General features: G+C 46.7%; 1 non-coding gene and 1 pseudogene across 1 annotated transcript; one reads left to right on the top strand and one right to left on the bottom strand.

The window, feature by feature from the left end:
- Positions 1-303: 303 nt before the first annotated feature.
- On the top strand, positions 304-7,741 carry LOC123161139 (expansin-A23-like; annotated as a pseudogene).
- A 5,542-nt stretch (positions 7,742-13,283) lies between these two features.
- TRNAR-UCU (transfer RNA arginine (anticodon UCU)) lies at positions 13,284-13,356 on the bottom strand. Its single transcript has one exon. It is a non-coding gene; the product is annotated as a tRNA-Arg (tRNA).
- Positions 13,357-20,992: the final 7,636 nt, after the last annotated feature.

The following is a 20,992-nucleotide window of genomic DNA, read 5'->3' on the forward strand; positions in this document are numbered from 1 at the left end:
TTGGTCTTGCAGGATTTTATCGCCGCTTTGTGAAAAACTTTAGCACAATTGCCGCTCCTTTACATGCTTTGAGTAAGAAGAATGCTCCTTTTGTTTGGGGATCTTTGCGATCCACCGCTTTTGATGAGCTCAAGTCTTTGCTTACTCATGCTCCGATTCTTGCTTTGCCCAATTTTAACAAAACTTTTGAGGTTCATTGTGATGCAAGTGGTACCGGAATTGACGGAGTTTTGATGCAAGAAAAACGAGCCATTGCTTATTTTAGTGAAAAACTCTTCGGTGCTCAACTTAATTATCCCATCTATGATAAAGAATTGTATGCTTTAGTGCGTGTGCTACATGTTTGGGAACATTATCTTAGACCTCATGAGTTTGTCATCCATACCGATCATGAAACGCTTAAGTACTTAAAAGGTCAAATTGAACAAGCGTCATGCCAAATGGAGTGAATTCATTGAATCTTTTCCTTATGTGATCAAGTACATTAAGGGTAAAGAAAATGTTATTGCAGATGCACTTTCACGCATATGCATGCTTGTCACTCAACTTGAGTTGAATGTTATTGGTTTTGAGCATATAAAAGACTTGTATGAGCATGATCCTTCTTTTGCTACTCCTTACGCTAAGTGTTTGACACACACGTCTTGGGAACGATACTACATAAAGGACGATTATCTTATGAGAGCTAACAAACTTTGCATTCCCGAGTCTTCTCTTTGTTTGCTACTTTTGCAAGAGGCTCATGGAGGTGGACTCATGGGACACTTTGGACGCGACAAGACCTTTGCCACGCTCTCTAAGAACTACTTTTGGCCCAAGATGTTCCGCGATGCCTCACGCTTCACCACCCGATGCTCTACATGTCGCAAAGCTAAGTTTAAAGCTCAATCCCATGGTCTTTACATTCCCCTTCCCATTCCTTATCAACCATGGGAAGACATTAGTATGGATTTTGTACTTGGTTTGCCTAAAACTCAAAATGGCAAGGATTCCGTCTTTGTCGTTGTGGACAGATTTTCTAAGATGGCACATTTCATTCCTTGCAACAAGATAGACGATGCTTCACATATTGCCAATCTCTTTTGTAGGGAAATCTTGCGACTTCATGGATTGCCAAAGACGATTGTCTCGGATCAAGACGTCAAGTTCTTGAGTTACTTTTGGAAGACCCTATGTGCCAAGCTCGGAATCAAGCTATTGTTCTCTTCGGCATACCATCCTCAAACCGACGGCCAAACGGAGGTGACGAACCGTACACTCTCCACTCTACTTCGCGTGTTGATCAAGAAGAACATCAAGGAGTGGGAGGTGTGTCTACCCATCGCCGAGTACGCCTACAACCATGCAAGACATTCCACGACCGGCAAGTCCCCCTTCGAGGTCGTCTACGGCTTCAACCCTTTGTCCCCATTGGACATTCTACCTCTTCCTCTACAAGAGCGAACCAACCTCGACGCAAGTGCTCGTGCAAGCTACATCAAGAAGATGCATGAAGATACAAGGCACACCATTGAGCGCCAAGTACAACGACTAGCGACCAAGCTCAACATCAACAAGCAACCCATGGTATTCAACATTGGTGATCTAGTGTGGCTACATCTTCGCAAGGACCGCTTCCCCAACGAACGCAAGTCCAAGCTTCTACCTCGCGCCGATGGACCTTTCAAGGTTCTAGCACGCTACAATGACAACGCCTACAAAATCGACCTACCACGAGGCAAGTACAGCGTGAGCGACATCTTCAACGTCAAGGACCTCACACCTTTCCATGGTGATGCACCTTTTGATCCGAGGTCGGATCTCTCCCAAGGGGGGGGAGATGATACGGAGCATCCCTCGCTCATCCCCATGGACGTGCCTACATCTCCCTCAACACCACTTGGACCCATGACAAGAGCCCGAGCTAAGGCTATCGAAGATAAGGTGAACTCGCTCCTCTCCGAACTCCCTCTTCCTACTCACGAGACATGGCTACTACCTCATTCAGAGACTCTATGTGTAATCAGGTACATGGAGGTGAGCCAAGGATCAACTACTTGCAAGAGCCAAGACGGCGAGGACCCCAAGCATGATGGACAAGAAGAAGAGCTGCAGCAGAAGCTACAGGCATCGGACGTCCGACGAGTCCCAGGACACGGATGACCGGACCCTCCGGACGTCCGGTACCAGGCCACCCGAACCGAATCTACGGACGTCCGAGACGCTCCGGACGACCGGACGACCAACACCCGAGCCAAAACTACGGAAGACCGACAACCTCCGAACGTCCGGCCCCTCCAGAAGCTCCGGACGTCCGACCATCTACGGACGACCGACGCGCCTACACCAGAGCTGAAATGACAGACGTCCGAGCGCGCCCGGACGACCGGACCGTCCCGAGCCTCCGGACGTCCGACCCCTGAGTGACCGAACCTGCGGGCTGGAGCCCTTGTACCCCTTTGTTTTGACTTCCATTTGCACTAAGACTATAAATAGGACGCCCCCACCTCCTGGTACGGGCAGCATTGGATTAGCTCATATTTGTGTGAGAGCCTTTGCTCATCCACTTGGATACTTCTCCTCGGAGTTCAGGACCTCTTCGGAGAAGATCCCCCAAGCGGATTCAAGACCCCTTTCTAGGGAAGACCATCAAGACCTCCGTTAGGAGAAGAACTGTCCTTTGTATCCTTACCTTTGTTGATTGTGGATCATATGTTACTCTATGTTGTCGGTGATCTAGCACTCGTGTGATTGATTACTTGTCGGTTGAGTGTTTCTCTCGTTCTCCCCGTGTTTTCCCTCTAGTTCTTCCGCGTGTTCGTCGTGATTCCCCATAGGATCCACTCCAAACGTGAAAGATCATCCGTCTAGGGTTCCGCCCTACATCACACTGTCCCTTGTCTTTATGGCAAAGAGTACATCTCTAAAACTCAATCAAACAAAACCCACACACCCTAATTCGACACCCTAAGGGAGGTATTTAAGCGGGGATAAAGGGGGAATCGGCAATCCTAGGAAGCAGAGAGGGGTCGAATCCAACTTTAAGTCGGCCCACTCCCTATACAAACTCTAAAAATTGCATATAGTCTTCTACTCCGAAAGTACATGGAACCGGATCAAATCTGAGGTGGCGCAACACCTAATTAAGGATGATTGTGGATGAACTTATGAAGTGTCATCTTGTTTATCTCATCAATGTCTTAGTGTGTCATTATGGCGGCCTCAAAGTCCCGAAATCTCCAGTAGAAACACCATCTTTGTTCCTCGTATGATTGATGTCATCTCGATGTTTGATCATGCTCCAATATTTATCCCTCTCGTCTAGGCTAGGTCCTTCATTCCTATAAATTAACCTATTGATATGTGTAGGCTCTAGTAATTGGTCCTTGTCTCTTTGTTACTGTGGGGGCTATGGATGTAACTATCGTATGGATATCCTCGTTGTTGCTTCTACTGCCTCAAATGGAAAGAAAGCCCTGTGGAATCCAATGGGAGTCGGATCTAACATGGACAATATGCCTTAACGATCGCAAGAATCCTTGATGCAACATCGTGGCGCAACACCGTCAGGGCATCTTGTGGCACACGCGTCAACTGCACCACCGTCGAAGCTCTGCAACCACCTCAGAAGACGTCAACCAAACACCACTAATCCACTTAGAAGAAGACCTCGCCGTCCTTTCAAAGCAGGGCCTCCCTCCACATCGACAAGGCTAGAGGCATCAATAACGGAGTGGTTCAAAACCACGAACCGCACGGCGCCACTGGGCAAGGGTGATGCCCTTGGGTTGCCCAGGGACGGGACGAGGGTACAAGGGGAGCATGAGGGGCTAGGATGGAGTGTTGGCGACGTGGCGGTGGAGGGTTAGTGATGTCCACTAGGGTTCACTAACCTGTTGTTGCGCTTTGGGTTTCATTTGCTTTCTACATGCACCTTAAAAAGAATATCCGTTTCAAAAATATAAAAAGAATATGAGTTGCATGTTAATATTATGCATTTTTTTCTAGAGCACCACCCTCTGGACATACTATATCTTTTGATAAATTTTGAACAATCCTAAACATGATTTTCATGGAGTTTAATTCATCATGTGTTTTCACCAGATTCTCTCACAAGAAGATGTGTCCCTATGTAGCAACTTCGATACATATCTCTACCTAGTTTTTTAGAGTAAATATCACTGTGTTTTTTTAGTATGAACTGCTTAGTCAAAGTGGGGCATGAACAAGGGCCGAATGTAGGCCCGTTGGAAAGCGGGATTGCATTTAAGAGAAACTCTAGTAGAGTCGTCATATGAGCAGTCGCCATAATGCTTATGAAGCGCGCTTATGCATATGGAGGCTACCGAGGTGATGCGCAAACTTAGTCTCTATATTGTCTACTTCCATATCATGGGACTCACTCGGCAATGGAACATCCTTATTCCCCAATATCCATTTCATTCCTGTGTGTGTGTGGGTGGGGGGTCCACGTGAAGTTTTGTTTGCACCAAATGGTTTAGCTGGATGAAGTGCTCTCCCAATGTTAGCTCCGAGATGCGATTATGGAGGACGATCCATAAATTATGACGATTACATGCATGATGACTATGCTAGTTAGAATCGTCATATTGGTAGTTAATATGGCGATTGGGCAGTACGATGACTTCGCTAAAGCTGCTTTGAAACAATTGAAGAACCAAATTAAGACAATACTCCCTCCGGTTTTTTTAGTTTGCATATAATATTTGGTCAAAGTCAAACTTTGTAAAATTTGACTAGCTTTGTAGGAAAAGATATCAACATCCACACTATGAAACCAATAATATTAGATGCATGATGAAATTAATTTTCGTAACATATAACTTTAATAATGGAGATGTTAATATTTTTTTCTATAAAGTTAGTCAAACTTTATAAAGTTTGACTTTGACCAAATCTTATGTGCGGACTAAAAAACGGATGGAGTACAACCACATAGAGTCTACATCTGGCATGTGCATAATTAAATGAGTCAATTACACTGGTGGTGCTACAACTTGACGCAGACGGTCACTTTAGTGCTACAAGTTGTGGCGTACATTGAAGTGGTGCAAAAACTTGGCTCGGACGTGCAAATACGGTTGTTTATCCCGTTTGTATATGAAATGTGCGCTGACTAGGCATGTGGACCCTGCTGTCAGTGACTAGACTAAGGAGAAAGAGCGTGTGGCCTGATTTTCACAAAATAAACCTTGAAATTTTGATTTTTTAAAAAAGGTTCATGTAGATGTGGCATTATTCACCTCAGTGACCAGCGGGTCCCGCCTGTTAAAAATAAATAACAAAAAAGTAGGTGCCGCCAGGATTCGAACCCAAAACCACTTGCTACATCATGTACGGGTGAAACCACTCTGCCATCGACTGACTAGTATATAATTGACTTGCTGAAGTATTAAAAATTTATAATTTTATATGATACAAATATGTCATAAACTAGAAGTAAAATTATTGTTTCAATTCTACAGTCATTTTAATAATTATATGCACATTTGTATAGTTCAATATTTCTATAATTAAAAATATTCATATTCTAACATTTAAATTTTTGATTTGAATATTCAATCATGTATATTATTAAAGTTAATACAGATACACACATTTATAATTCATCATGTTAATTATATTATTATTAAAATGTTTGTATTATCTAAATTTATAACATAGAAATATCCATATCAATTAGATGTTTTAATATAATACGCGGTTGTATATTTACAAATCATCGTTTGTTTGTATAATATTTATAACACATGAATGTTTGAATATAAATTTTAATATTTACATTTTACAAATATCTTAAAAAATAGTTGGTGATATTTGCAGCCCATTCATTTAAGCTCCACCTGCATATCAAAAGTATATATATGTTGTTAACCATAATCGAAAGTATAAAACATATGGCATAGTTGTTAGATACACATCTTTTGTTGCAGATGGTCGCAGGTTCGAAACCTGGGGGGCTCCACCATTTTTTATTTTGTAAAAAAATATATTTAGAGGTTTTTTTTAAAACAGGCCACATGCCCCCTGTCCTGTCGCTGTCGCTAACAGCGGGGTCCACACGTCTAGTCAGCACAGATTCCGTATACAAACGGGATAATCACCGTATTTGCATGTCCGAGTCAAGTTTTTGCACCACTTCAATGTACGCCACAACTTCTAGCACCAAAGTGACAATTTACGCCAAGTTGTGGCATCACCAGTATAATTGACTCTAATTAAATGTGTCTTGCACCTGCACTGTAATGGACTTACGCAGGCCTTTTTTTTCTTCTGAAGAAAAGAAAATGATCCCCCGGCCCCCCCATCTCCCTCCCACAGCCGTGGTTTCTTAAAGAAAACGGAAACGGGCGTACATAGCACCGCGCAGCCATACATTTGTTCGGAGTGCCAAGCAAGCCAAAGGCGCGCGGCTGCACGGCGTATGCATGCACGCGCCGCCGCGCTTGCTTGATTCCGTGAGTTCACGTGGTTGCTAATTTAGCCACCAAATCACAGAAATCACCAATCCTTCATTCCACCATGAAAAACAAATTCGCCCTACGGCCCTATATATAACACCTAATGATCACGACATTTTATCACATCTAATCCCCAGAACAAACTAAATCCCAACAACACGGGAATAGACATCAAAGTTACCTCTCGCTTGCAGTTCTTACATTGAGCTTAATTAGCCCGGGCTGTTTTTCTGAAAGGTATGGCTCGAGCAAGAGTGATCGCAGCGCTGGCTGTGGCGATACTGGGCTGCGCGTTGGCCGCCGCCGCGGACGACATCGCCCCAAGTGCGTCGCGACCCAAGGCGCAGCCGCCATCCGGTTGATTGGCGCCGGAGCCGCAGCCCCCTGCGTCCGGGGGACTGCTGAAGGCGCACGCCACATTCTACGGCGGCGCCGATGGCGCTGGCACCATGGGTGAGCAGAGCTTGCTGAACATCACCCCTTCTTTCCTTTCGTGGTGAATGCTACCGTGTTCCGTAGCAGATATTTGTAACTGATTGACTACTGACCCATCACCATGTCATATCTAGGCGGTGCGTGCGGGTACGGCAACCTCTACTCGGCCGGGTACGGCACGAGCACGACGGCGCTCGGAATGACGGCGCGTCGTGCGGGCAGTGCTACAAGATCGCGTGCGACAGCAAGCGGGTGGACCCCAGGTGGTGCAAGCTCGGCGAGGCGGCGACCGTCACGGCCACCAACTTCTGCCCGCCCAACTACGACCGGCCGAGCGACGACGGTGGCTGGTGCAACCCGCCGCGGCCGCATTTCGACATGGCGCAGCCGGCCTGGGAGAAGATCGGCGTCTATCGGGCCGGCATCATCCCCGTCGTATACCAAATGTTTCCATCTTTAATCTACTCTCATCTGAGCTATACATCGATCTTTCTGCAAGTGGTTTACCACAATTGATGGTCCTGACCGCAGGGTGCCGTGCGTGAGGCGGGGCGGCGTGCGGTTCACCATCAACGGGCATGACTACTTCCAGCTTGTTCTCTTTGACCAACGTCGCGACCATTGGCTCGATCAAGTCGATGGATGTCAAGGGCTCCGAATCACCTGACTGGATGCCGATGACACGCAACTGGGGCGCGAATTGGCACTCTCTCGCGTACCTGACGGGGCAGAGGCTCTCGTTCAGGGTGACCAACGATGACGGGCGGACTCTTACGTTCACAAATGTGGTGCCACCCGGCTGGAAGTTCGGGCAGACATTTGCTAGCAACGTCCAGTTTAAGTGAGCAGCCTCACTAAAGAATATACTGGCCTGTGCCCCTGTGGGCGTACTGGTTGTTGACCCATTGGTGTTTCCATATGTACGAATATTACAACTTGTTTTACTGTTCTATACATGGAACTGATGATGTATGGCTCGTGGACCTGTCCACAAAAAATTTGGCCAGCCTGCATCCCTCGCGTCCCTCGCGTCGCCCCCGCCCTGGGCGACTCGAGGGCCTCCAACCCTGGGCACAACCGTCGCCCCCTCCTTCTCCCCTCCTCGCGCCGCCGCCGGGTGACGCCGCCGGGTGAAACCCGCGTGGCAGACGGCGGCGGCAGGGGGATTCCCTCTCCCGACTCCCCTTCTTCCGCGGGCGGCGGTGTCCTGCGGCGGCAGGCCTCGGCGAGCGGTGGCGGAGCGCGGGGCACGCGGCGGCGAGCCTCGGCAGGCGGTGGCGGCTGCGCGCGGGGCAGACTCCGGGCCGGCGGCGCGGGCTTGGATCCATCGCGGATCTGATCCTGTGGGCGCGGCCTCGGCCTCCCCTGCTCGGTCAGCGGGTCTCGTGGGGGGGGGGGGCTTCTCCGTGCTGAGATCTGGCAGGCAGGATCATCCAGATCCCGGCAAGGACGGCGGCGACCCGTGCACGAGAGATGGAGGTCTTCGATCAGATCTGGGTGAAAACATGCTATTGGCTATTGCCAAGGCTGGCGATGGCGATGTTGTCTGCGTCGTTCCCTTCCTGAAGGCATCGCCGTGGAGATGTTCAAGGCCACTCTCTGCGACCTCCGGGGGAAACCCTAGATCAGTAGATCGGATGACGGCGGCTCTCTAGTGTCGTTTCCCCCCTGGGGGCGTCATTCTTGGAGGAGCACACGGACTCGAGGGACTAGAGGACGGCGACTTTGGTGGAGCGGTGCTTCATCTTACACATTGATGGTGGCGGATCTCGACGGCATGGTGCTGTGGAGACTCGGTGCCTGATGCACGGAGATGGACTCGTGTAGGAGGAGGATGATGTCTGGCGTCATGGGGGCGTCGATGGCTGAGTGGCCTGACAAGGTAGAAGCCTCAATATGATCTGAAGATGGACCTGTGGAAGATGGCAGCGACGACACACGAGTGCGTCTGACCGGATTGTGCCCCAGACCCGGTATGTGGCTCGGCTGGGGCTTCCGAATATGTATCGGCTTCCGGCTTTTGATGTTAGGCTTAGGTGAGTGGTTTGGGTAGTGGCTCGGCTAGCACCCCTTCATCATTTTGGATAGGAGTAGCGGCATGTGTTGCCAAGACGGTGGATTCAGGCACTTTGTTGTAATACTTTGTAAGGTCCTCGAGAATAATCAATAAAGTTGCCGTATGCATCTTCCAGATGCAGAGGTCGGGGGTCATCCTTCTTTTCTAAAAAAAACATGGAACTGATGTATATCTCTTTGAATGAAATATATTTATCGCCCCCTTTTATTTACTATTAAGAGTGAACCTACGGCTATGAGAGACCCTTTTATACTTTGGCCTGGGATAACTATGAGCCCAGTTGCGAATCGATGGTAGACTTGCTACCAAGACAACTACAAAACTACGAGCTCAGTTGCTCCTCAAGGGTCGATTTGTAGCTGGATGAGATCATCCCAAGTGCAAGGAATTGTCATAGCACTTTCCAGTGATGGAGGTGGTAAGTATGGAGTGTCGAACCCACAAGGATCTAAATGCAAGATCAGTACTCACTCTGGTCCTATCTGCCACTGATACAACCCTATGTACACCGATCGTGCTTAATCTAGAAACAAGAAATAAAACTTTGTTGCAGGCATAAAGAGGTAGCTTTGCAAGATAACGAATAACATAAACATAAAATTTAGGTGATGCCTAAGTAAAGATACAATATAATACAAATAACGAGTGTGGAATAGTGGTGGTATGGTGTGTGGAATTGTCCATAGAAAATCAGCTAAGTTACTGAACCGATCATCATTGCAAGTTTATATGTGTGAGAGGCCTCTGCTATCATGTCATCTCTTACTTGAAATTCTATACAATTATGATTGGAACTATTAGCAAGCATTCACAACTACTAACAAGTTCATTAAAATAAAACCCAACCATAGCATTAAGATATATTGGTGTGAGAGGAGGCTCGCGCTTCTTCTTGCTAGTGCACGCGAGGATAACGTCGATGACATTGGGAACACGAATGGCTCTGCTCAACATAGGAGGCAGGGGCCGGCTAGGAAAGGAGATAGTGGCGGCATGGGTTAGCAGTGGGAGGGGGACGGGAGGAAAAAAGGGGCAAGACGATTGAAAAATCCCCTCCCCCGCCTCCCCCATCACCCCCGCGCGACGACCGGGGGGCTCCAAATCCGGCCCCTCTAGCCCCCTCCCCTCCCTCCCCCGCCTCCCCCGCCGCCGCCCCGGGGCTCGGACGGGCAAAGCTCGACCGGAGCCGGCGGCGGTGTGGCCCTCTCGTTCCCATGGTGGCTAGGGTTGGCGTGGCGCACCCCCACCATCCTGGGCGCGACGCGGGCGCCGGGTGTCGCGGCACAACAGCGCACGAGGTCATGGTGGGCTCCGGTGTTCTTGTCGGGCTTCGGGCGGCGTGGTTGGTGGCGAGGCGTGCGGTGGTTGCTGCGGCAGCGGGGATGGTCAGCCAGATCTGCGCGGTGGCGGCTGCTCGCGGCGCGGGCCAGGAGCGGTAAGGGCCTACCGGCGGCGCGCGGCGGCTGATGCGCTCGTCGGCGGCATGGTGGCGGTGGTGGTGTTGCGTGCCGGCCGGATTTCGCCTTTTTTCTTGCCGACGGGGCGGGTTTGGGTCCCCGGCCCGGCGCGGCTGCGGTCCCGGCTGTGGGCGGCAGCGGCGTGGTGGCTTCGCCGTGCCGGCTCCACAGCAGCTCGGTGGGTTGACTGGGGCGGCGGCTGGCTTTCCGGCGTCGGCTTGTCTCTAGGCGGCCCGTTTCGACCTTCCGCCCTCTCCTCGTCGACTGGTGCTACCTTCGTCGAAGGTTCGGCCCTCCCCCGACTTCGGTCCATCGCTCATCTCGCACCCGGCAGCAGGACCGACCTCGTCTCGCGCCCAGCAGCAGGACCATGCTCGTCTCGCGCCCGGCAGCAGGACCATGCTCGTCTCGCGCCCGGCTGCAGGACGGGTCGATGGAGGCCAATTTTGGCCGGCCTCTGGGTCTCGGCGTTGGGGCAGCCCAGGGGTGCGAAAGGCGGTTCCTTTCCGCTCATATCTTTGGTTGGGGTAGCGGTGGGTCTTGAGTGAGGTGGTATCCAGGTCTTGGATGCCAGGGCGGCGGCCCTGGTGGTGGCTCCGCGGTGCTCTTGGGCAGAGCCCGTGGTTAGGTGCTGCCTGGTGGCCATGGCCGTGTGGGCGGCGTGGTCAATGGGATGTGGCATCCGGTGATGGTGAGTGTTGGCCGGGGTGAAAACTTGTTCTATCTTGGGACGGACTGGCGGCGGCGAAGCTCGCTCCCTTCTTGAAGGCGCTGTCGCGGCTCTCATTGTCCGTCGTGTTGCTCCAGGGGAAACTCTGATCCTCGGGTCGGACGGTGACGGCGCTCTGGTGTCGTAAGCTTCCTGAAGGCGCCGCTTTGGAGCACACGGTTCGTCATATGCGGCTTCTTCTCTTCGCGTTGGCGTGTCCACGGTTGAGGCCTCCGGTTGCTCTTGTAGTACTAGGGGTAGTGTTGTTGCGCTCAGCGTCTATGTATCCAGCCTTGGGTGTGTGCGTGTGTTGTGGTGGTGTGTGTTTGTACCTGAGTTGTGGTCGGTCTTTGCTTTATATATAAAGCGGGGCGAAAGCCTTTTTCGATAAAAAGGGGCAATGAAGAAAGTAGGCAAGAGGGGAAGTGGCGCGAGTAGTGTCGCTACTGCCTTTATATGCGGGATAGGCGAAAAACCCTAGTCTACCCCAGACAAATGATGGAATATCCCACCACTATCATATGTGAAAATGTGAGACGACTCATGTTGATTTACAAAATATCTGAGGACTAACATCCTCCCATCCCGACATTCAAGGGCCGGAATCAATAGAAAAAATAGATTCAATGACCTGAATGCTCTAGTGACCGTGAAGGCTTGGTTTTACTCAACTCTCTAACTATGGGATTGCGGTTGAGATAGATATGATAGGTTTTCCCTATGTGCCAGGTGTCATATCTAGAGTGTTTAGTACGCTTGCTTAAACTGTCTAGAATTTTTTGTCTTTGTTGTCTCAATTTATATTTTTAGATTAAAATTAATAAAAAGTTACTCTGTACTTAACATAATGATAATGGATAAAAACGTCCGCGTCACATTTTTCTTACACCGACAGGATGCAAGTGGTACACCAAATTTGTTGCGATGAGGTTTGGAGTTGACAGGTTGTTTCTGTTTTGTTCTTTGATTAAAATTATCAAAAAATTACTCATATATTTAACAAACGATCAAGGATAAACACTTTCGCATCCATTTTTTCTTACACCGAGAGCATGGAAGTGCTCCACCAAATTTGTTGTGTCGAGGTTTGGAGCTAAGACTGTTGTGACCGAACAAGGAGTTATGAGACAAAATATTTTTTTAATTTTAGATTAAAGCTATAAAAATTTACTCATATATTTACCAAAATGATCATGGATAAAATCTTATGCATCCTTTTTTTTTCCTACAAGGCGAGAATGCAAGTGGTACACCAAATTTGTTGCGATGAGGTTTATAGCTGACAGATTGTTTTGTTTTATTTTTATATTAAAATTAAAAAAACATTACTCATATGTTTAACAAAGGAATCATGGATAAAAGCTTTTGTGTCAAAAAAAATCTTACACCGAAAGGATGCAAGTGGTACACCAAATTTGTTGCGACGAGGTTTGGAGCTTGCATGTTGTTTCTAAGATATTTTTAGATTAAAATTAAGAAAAAAATACTCATATCTTTAACAAAACGATCATGGATAAAAGCTTCTGCATCACTTTTTTTTCTTAGACCATAAGGGATGCGAGTGGTACACCAAAATTATTGCGACACATTTTTTCCAAACAGTCATGGATAAAAGCTTCTGCGTCAGATTTTTTTATCTTACACCGAAAGGATGCAATTGGTACACCAAATTTGTTGCGACGAGGTTTGGAGCTGGCATGTTGTTTCTATAATATTTTTTAATTAAAATTAAGAAAATTACTCAAAAATTTAACAAAACAATTATGGATAAAAGCTTCTGCATCGCTTGTTTTGTGTTACACCGAAAGGATGCAAGTGGTACACCAAAATTGTTGCAACGAGATTTGGAGCTGGAATGTTGATTTTGCAATATTTTTAGACTAAAATTAACAAAAAAAAGAGGTTTGGAGTTGGGAGTGTTGTGGCCGATGAAGGAGTTTACAAGACAAAATAAATTATTTTTGCAGGGTACAGGAGAAAATAAATTAATAACCCGCCAAGAAAGACAAAAGGAATTAATAGATGCAAATAAAAAATTATTAATTCTTTAATATATGTTGTATATTACAAGTCTCCAACATGGGATAAAAATGTACACATATATGTTGTATATTACAAGTCTCCAACATGGGATAAAAAATGTACACGCTCGGTGGGACTCGAACCCACAATCCTTTGATTAGAAGTCAAATGCCTTATCCATTAGGCCACGAGCGCCTTCGAGCATATTTCTGTACCTTACTCGAGTAATAATACTATATCTGTGGTCAAAATAGGAAATTATGAATGGCGATTTAAAACAGATCATTTGGAAAAGAAAATAGTTTGGACTTTGGAAAGCAGGACATCCTCGAAGTAGGAACAATTTCAGTACCCTCCGACCCTAAATATTTTCTACTTATTTGGCCTAGTTTACCAAGTAATTGTCTAAAAAAAAGGAAAAAGCTTGTGAACAGCCGGCTGATCCAACACCGTGCGTTAGCCGCCTTGAGCGTGTGACCCGTGTCCCATGCGTGGCCTGCCACTACATCTTTACTGTAATTTTTCTGCAACAACATCCGTATTGCAAAAGTACCTTTCGCAGCAACACCGATACTGCAAAAAAGTGGAGACGTAATTTTTTTTATGCAACAAGATGCGTGTTGCAAAAAATATATGCAACAAGACCTTCGTTGCAAAAAATGCCACAAGACCCTGCTACAAAAAATATATTTGCAACACTAACCTCGTTGCAAATATTTTTGCAACAAGACTTGTGTTGCAAAAGGAAACTTGCAACACACCCTTTGTCTTAGAAATGAGGACAACACAAAGCCACGAGATACAGTGGATCTGACGAGTCACAACCCGGCGGATCCTTTAAAAAGATCGTCGGCTGACGCGTAGCACGCCCCCAAAAAAAGTCTGCAACACAACACATGTTCGCTCGTACGACACATGCCCCACGTGACATGTGCCCGTGACTCCTTGCGACCCTCTAATTTTTCTGCAACAACTCCAACGTTGCAAAAAAGTAAAGACAATTTTTTTCAATAAACCTCAGTTATAAACAAAATCTGAAACAAGACCTCAGTTGCAAAAAAAAAATCTACAACACAGACTGTGTTTCAGAAAGGTAAATAGCGGTTCCGACATTTGGCAACAAGCATCCTGTTGCAGGACTTGTTCCGCAACATCGCCCTTGTTGCAAAAGGGAGGTGGCGCTTGTGAGTGGGTTGATCGGATGGACATCCCCGCGTCCATCCAACGGCCATCTAAGGCGGTGGTTTTTTTTCTATCTATCCATTGGTGGACGTGTAGCGTGACCCAAAAAAACCAAGTAATGCGACAAAATTACATCGATACTTCGGGGTAGATCAGTCAAGTAAGGAAAAAAACCGCGTTAGGGTTGTGTTTCCTCTCGGCGGCGCCTCCGCCACCGTAGAGAACTCCCCTTCCGTACCCTCTTTCTTTGTCGATCTGAAGCCCCCGTGCTCTTGGTCGCTCGGATAGGAGAATTAGGGTCTCCCCGCCCGCGGATCTCACTTCTCGAGCAACAGATCATAGATAGTTCGACATCCATCTTGGGCGCCGCCATGGGCGCATCGAGGCAATGATGAAGGAGCTTGGCTTGACTGAGGAAAGTTTGGAGGATGTGATGATTGGCAATGAAGATCTTTTTAGGCCTTGACATTGCCGGAGGGTAAGCTTCGTTGGGCCATTGCTCACCACTGTGAAGACAACAAGGCTTGTCAAGAATGTCATCGCTGAAGGCTTTCTTCCATGGAACCCATTCCTTCTTTTACCCAGCTCCTTTCTTGCCTTGACCAACTGCTGCGACCAAGTCGGCTCCACTGACTCCGTCATTGTCCAACCGTCGGTGTTTATTCTTTCCGCCCTATTTGTTATGATTATTATGTCCTTTCCGCGTAGTCAATTGTCCATGGTGTTCACCCCATCGGATCTTGTCATCCACTTCTCCGTTTGCATACCGGTTGGCTATATCCATCAACTAGTTCATGGAGGTAAGCTCTATCCTATCCAGTTTCAAGTGAAGGTGTTTGAACTTGATTCCCTGCTGAAAAGCAAGGATGGCCCTATCCTCCGACACACCTTCAATGGAATTGTGTAATTGGGTCCATCTTAATTTGGATGTACTCCTGAGTGGATTCCTTTGGCTGCTGGACACACATCATCAGCTCTTGGTATCCTCCGGGACGCTTGTAGGTGCCCTCAAAGTTCTTGAAGATGATCTCCTCAAATTTCCTCCAGCTGTGAATGATGTCTGATACGTCTTCAACGTATCTATAAATTTTTATTGTACCATACTATTATAGTATCAATCTTGGATGTTTTATATGCAATTATATGTCATTATATATCATTTTGGGGACTAACCTATTAATTTAGTGCCAAGTGCCAGTTGTTGTTTTTTGCCTGTTTTTGGTTTTCCAAGAAATCAGTACCAAACGAAGTACAAATGCCATGAAATTTTCTGACAATTTTTTTGGACATAAGAGACCGTAGAAGCTTCGGGAGGAAGTCAGAAGGGGAAGGAGGTGGCCACAAGCCACCAGGGAGCACCCGGGGGGAAGGGAAGCCGTCCAGTGCCCCACGGGCCCACCTTTGCTCCCTTTGACCTAATTCCGCCTCTATAAATTCTCTAAAATCGGAAAACCAACAGAGAGCCACCCAAAACACTTTTTTCGCCAGTGCAAGTTTCTGTCCTCGCGAGATCCCATCTGGAGGCCTTTTCCGGCACTCTGCCGGAGGGTGAATCGATCATGGAGGGCTTCTAGATCAACCTTGCTGCCCCTCTGATGATGTGTGAGTAGTTTGCCATAGACCTACGGACACATATCTAGTAGCTAGATGGCTTCTTCTCTCTCTTTGATTTTCAATACAATGTTCTCCTTGATGTTCTTGGAGATCTATTCGATGTAATTATTTTTGCGGTGTGTTTGTTGGGATCCGATGAATTATGAGTTTATGATCAGATTATCCATGAATGTTATCCGAGTCTTCTCTGAACTCTTTTATGCATGATTATTATAGCTTTGTATTTCTCTTCAATCTATTGATTTGGTTTGGCCAACTAGATTGATTTATCTTGCAATGGGAGATGTGCTTTGTGATGGGTTCAATCTTACGGTGATCTATATCCCAGTGGCAGAAAGGGACAGGACACGTATTTGTATTGTTGCCATTAAGGATAAAATGATGGGGTTTATTCATCTTGCTTGAGTTTACTTTGTCTACATCATGTCATCATGTTTAAGATGTTGCTTTGTTCTTTATGAACTCTAGATGCATGCTAGATAGCGGTCGATGCGTGGAGTAATAGTAGTAGATGTAGGAAGGAGTCAGCCTACTTGTATCGGACGTGATGCCTATATACATGATCATTGCCTTGGATATTGTCATGATTATTCGCTTTTCTATCAATTGCCCAACAGTAATTTGTTTACCCACCGTATGCTATGTTCAGAGAGAAACCTCTAGTGAAAATAATGACCCATGGGTCTATTTTTATCATATATTAAAATCCAAAAATACCTTGCTGCAATTTTATTTACTTTATTTTATTTTGTGTTTTTGTTTATCTATCTATCACCACGAGATTTGATCCTTGCAATTAACCGCCAAGGGATTGACAACCCCTTGTTTGCGTTGGGTGCAAGTATTTGTTATTTTATGTGTAGGTACTGCTAACGAGGTATTGATTGGTTCTCCTACTGGATTGATAACCTTGGTTCTTAACTGAGGGAAATACTTATCTCTACTATATTGCATCATCCACTCCTCTTCGGGGAAATCCAACGCAGCTCATAAGTAGCAATGTCTTCAGGAAGATTATTCAGCCAAGCTTTGGCTAACCCCTCTAGGTAAAGGGAGAGGTTGTGTGTGACCACATTCTTTTTGCCTCCTCCAATTTGGACAGCAACAAAGTAATCGGCCATCCAAGTTTCCGGCTTGGTGTTTCCGTCATACTTTCCAATACTCGAGGCCATCTGGAATGGCTCAGGAAAAGGGGTCGTTCGTATTCGCCAACTAAAACACAAAGGGCCTGAGGGTCCCGATACACTCGGCCTATCATGCTCGTCCACATGGCGTGCAGCCAGAGTGCGGTCCACTTGTCTTTGCGCCAAGATCTTGTGTGCCTCGTGGTGTTGTTCGTCCCGGTTCCTGGGATACTCGTCCCTACGCCTCAGAGAGCCCTCACGACACCGAGGCGGGTCTTCATGCTTGCGGGGATGCTCATCCCGCCTGCATGGCTAATCATCCCGCAATCAGGGTGAATTGTCCCGACTACGAGGAGAATCATCGCGCCTCCGGGGACGCACATCTTGGCTACATGGTGAGTCACTACAACAGCAGGACGGTGACCCACGTTGCTGTTGTGAAAGCATGTCCCGCCCTCGCGGATCATTCCTGTGCCTGCAAAGGGATTGATCATCACAGGACACATGAGAATCACCCCTATGTCGTGGAGAATAATGAAACGTCTCCAACGTATCTATAATTTTTGATTGTTCCATGCTATTATATTATCTGTTTTGGATGTTTAATAGGCTTTAATATGCTCTTTTATATTATTTTTGGGACTAACCTATTAACCGGAGGCCCAATGGCAGTTTCTGTTTTTTTGCCTATTTTAGTGTTTTACAGAAAAGGAATATCAAACGGAGGCCAAACGGAATGAAACCTTCGCTAGGATCTTTCTTGGACCGAAAGCAATCCAAAAGACTTGAAGTTGAAGTCAGGGACTCTACGAGGAGGCCATGAGGCAGGAGGGCGCCCCCCTACCCTCGTGGGCCCCTTGTAGCTCCACCGACGTACTTCTTTCGCCTATATATACTCTTATACCCTAGAAACGTTAGGGGAGCCACGAAACCACTTTTCCACCGCCGCAACCTTCTGTACCCGTGAGATCCCATCTTGGGGCCTTTTCCGGCGATCTGCCGGAGGGGGAATCGATCACAGAGGGCTTCTACATCAACACCATTGCCTCTCCGATGAAGCGTGAGTAGTTTACCACAGACCTTCGGGTCCATAGTTATTAGCTAGATGGCTTCTTCTCTCTCTTTGATTCTCAATACAAAGTTCTCCTCGATGTTCTTGGAGATCTATTTGATGTAATACTCTTTTGCGATGTGTTTGCTGAGATCCGATGAATTGTGGATTTATGAACTTGATCATCTATGAATATTATTTTGTTCTTCTCTGGATTCTTATATGCATGATTTGATATCTTTGCAAGTCTCTTCAAATTATCGGTTTAGCTTGGCCTACTAGATTGATATTTCTTGCAATGGGAGAAGCACTTAGATTTGGGTTCAATCTTGTGGTGTCCTTTCCCAGTGACAGTAGGGGCATCAAGGCACGTATTGTATTGTTGACATCGAGGATAAAAATATGGGTTTATATCATATTGTTTGAGTTTATGCCTCTACATCATGTCATCTTGCTTAATGCGTTACTCCGTTCATATTAACTTAATACTCTAGATGCATGCTGGATAGCGGTCGATGTGTGGAGTAATAGTAGTAGATGCAGAATCGTTTCGGTCTACTTGACACGGACATGATGCCTATGTTCATGATCATTGCCTTAGATGTCTTCATAATTATGCACTTTTCTATCAATTGCTCGGCAGTAATTTGTTCACCCACCGTAATACATGCTATCTTGAGAGAAGCCACTAGTGAAACCTATGGCCCCTGGGTGTCTTTTTGAAGGAAATATGCCCTAGAGGCAATAATAAAGTTATTATTTATTTCCTTATTTCATGATAAATGTTTATTATTCATGCTAGATTGTAATAACCAGAAACATGATACATGTGTGAATACATAGACAAACTGAGTGTCACTAGTATGCCTCTACTTGACTAGCTCGTTTATCAAAGATGGTTATGTTTCCTAGCCATGGACAAAAGAGTTGTCATTTGATTAACGAGATCACATCATTGAGAGAATGATGTGATTGACTTGACCCATTCCGTTAGCTTAGCACTTGATCGTTTAGTATGTTGCTATTGCTTTCTTCATGACTTATACATGTTCCTATGACTATGAGATTATGCAACTCCCGTTTACCGGAGGAACACTTTGTGTGCTACCAAACGTCACAACATAACTGGGTGATTATAAAGGTGCTCTACAGGTGTCCCCGAAGGTACTTGTTGGGTTGGCATATTTCGAGATTAGGATTTGTCACTCCGATTGTCGGAGAGGTATCTCTAGGCCCTCTCGGTAATACACATCACTATAAGCCTTGCAAGCAATGTGACTAATGAGTTAGTTGCGAGATGATGTATTACATAACGAGTAAAGAGACTTTCCGGTAATGAGATTGAACTAGGTATTGAGATACCGACGATCAAATCTCGGGCAAGTAACATACCGATGACAAAGGGAACAATGTATGTTGTTATGCGGTTTGACCGATAAAGATCTTTGTAGAATATGTAGGAGCCAATATGAGCATCCAAGTTCCGCTATTGGTTATTGACCGGAAACAGTTCTCGGTCATGTCTACATAGTTCTCGAACCCGTAGGGTCCGCACGCTTAAGGTTTCGATGACAATTATATTAGGAGTCTCGAAATGGTCGAGACATGAAGATTGATATATTGGACAACTAAATTCAGACACCGAAAAGGTTTCGGGGGTTATCGGATATATACCGGAGTACCGGGGGGTTATCGGAACCCCCCCGGAGGTTAATGGGCCTCATGGGCCCAAGTGGTGGAAGAGGAGAGGCGGCCAAGGGGCAGCCGCGCGCCCCTCCCGCCCAAGTCCGAATTGGACAAGGAGGAGGCGCCCCCCCCCCTTTCATTCCCCCCTCTCTCTCCTTCCCTCTCCTCTCCTACCCCAACAAGGAAGGGGAGAGTCCTACTCCCGGTGGGAGGAGGACTCCTCCTGGCGCGCCCCTCCTGGACGGCCGACCCCCTCCCCCTGGCTCCTTTATATACGGGGGCAGGGGGCACCTCTAGACACAACAAATGATCATTGATCTCTTAGCCGTGTTTGGTGCCCCCCTCCACCATAGTCCTCCTCGATAATATTGTAGCGGTGCTTACGTGAAGCCCTGCGACGGTAGAACATCAAGACCGTCACCACGCCGACGTGCTGACGGAACTCTCCCTCGATACTCAGCTGGATCGGAGTTCGAGGGACGTCATCGAGCTGAACGTGTGCTAGAACTCGGAGGTGTCGTAGTTTCGGTGCTTGATCGGTCGGGCCGTGAAGACGTACGACTACATCAACCGCGTTGTGCTAACGCTTCCGCTTTCGATCTACGAGGGTACGTGGACACACTCTTCACTCTCGTTGCTATGCATCACCATGATCTTGCATGTGCATAAGAAATTTTTTGAAATTACTACGTTCCCCAACACTTTTCCATTATATTGAATCAACTTGCCAATTTCTATCGCCGTTCCTTTTTTGCAATCTTTACTTTCCAATCTATAAAAAAATACCAAAAATATTTAATTTATTATCTCTATCAAATCTCACTTTTGGATTGGTCGTGAAGGGATTGACAACCCCTTTATCGCGTTGGTTGCAAGGTTCTTGATTGTTTGTGCAGGTACTAGGTGACTTGTGTGTCGTCTCCTACTGGATTGATACCTTGGTTCTCAAAATTGAGGGAAATACTTACGCTACTTTGCTGCATCACTCTTTCCTCTTCAAGGGAAAACCAATGCATGCTCAAAGGTAGCAAGAAGGATTTCTAGCGCCGTTGCTGGGGAGATATACGCCAAGTCAAGACATACCAAGTACCCATCATAAACTCTTCTCCCTCGCATTACATTATTTGTCATTCGCCTCTCGTTTTCCTCTCCCCACTTCTAAAATGATTTTCGA

This window comes from Triticum aestivum, chromosome 7B (assembly GCF_018294505.1).
Source record: "Triticum aestivum cultivar Chinese Spring chromosome 7B, IWGSC CS RefSeq v2.1, whole genome shotgun sequence".
NCBI lineage: Eukaryota > Viridiplantae > Streptophyta > Magnoliopsida > Poales > Poaceae > Triticum > Triticum aestivum.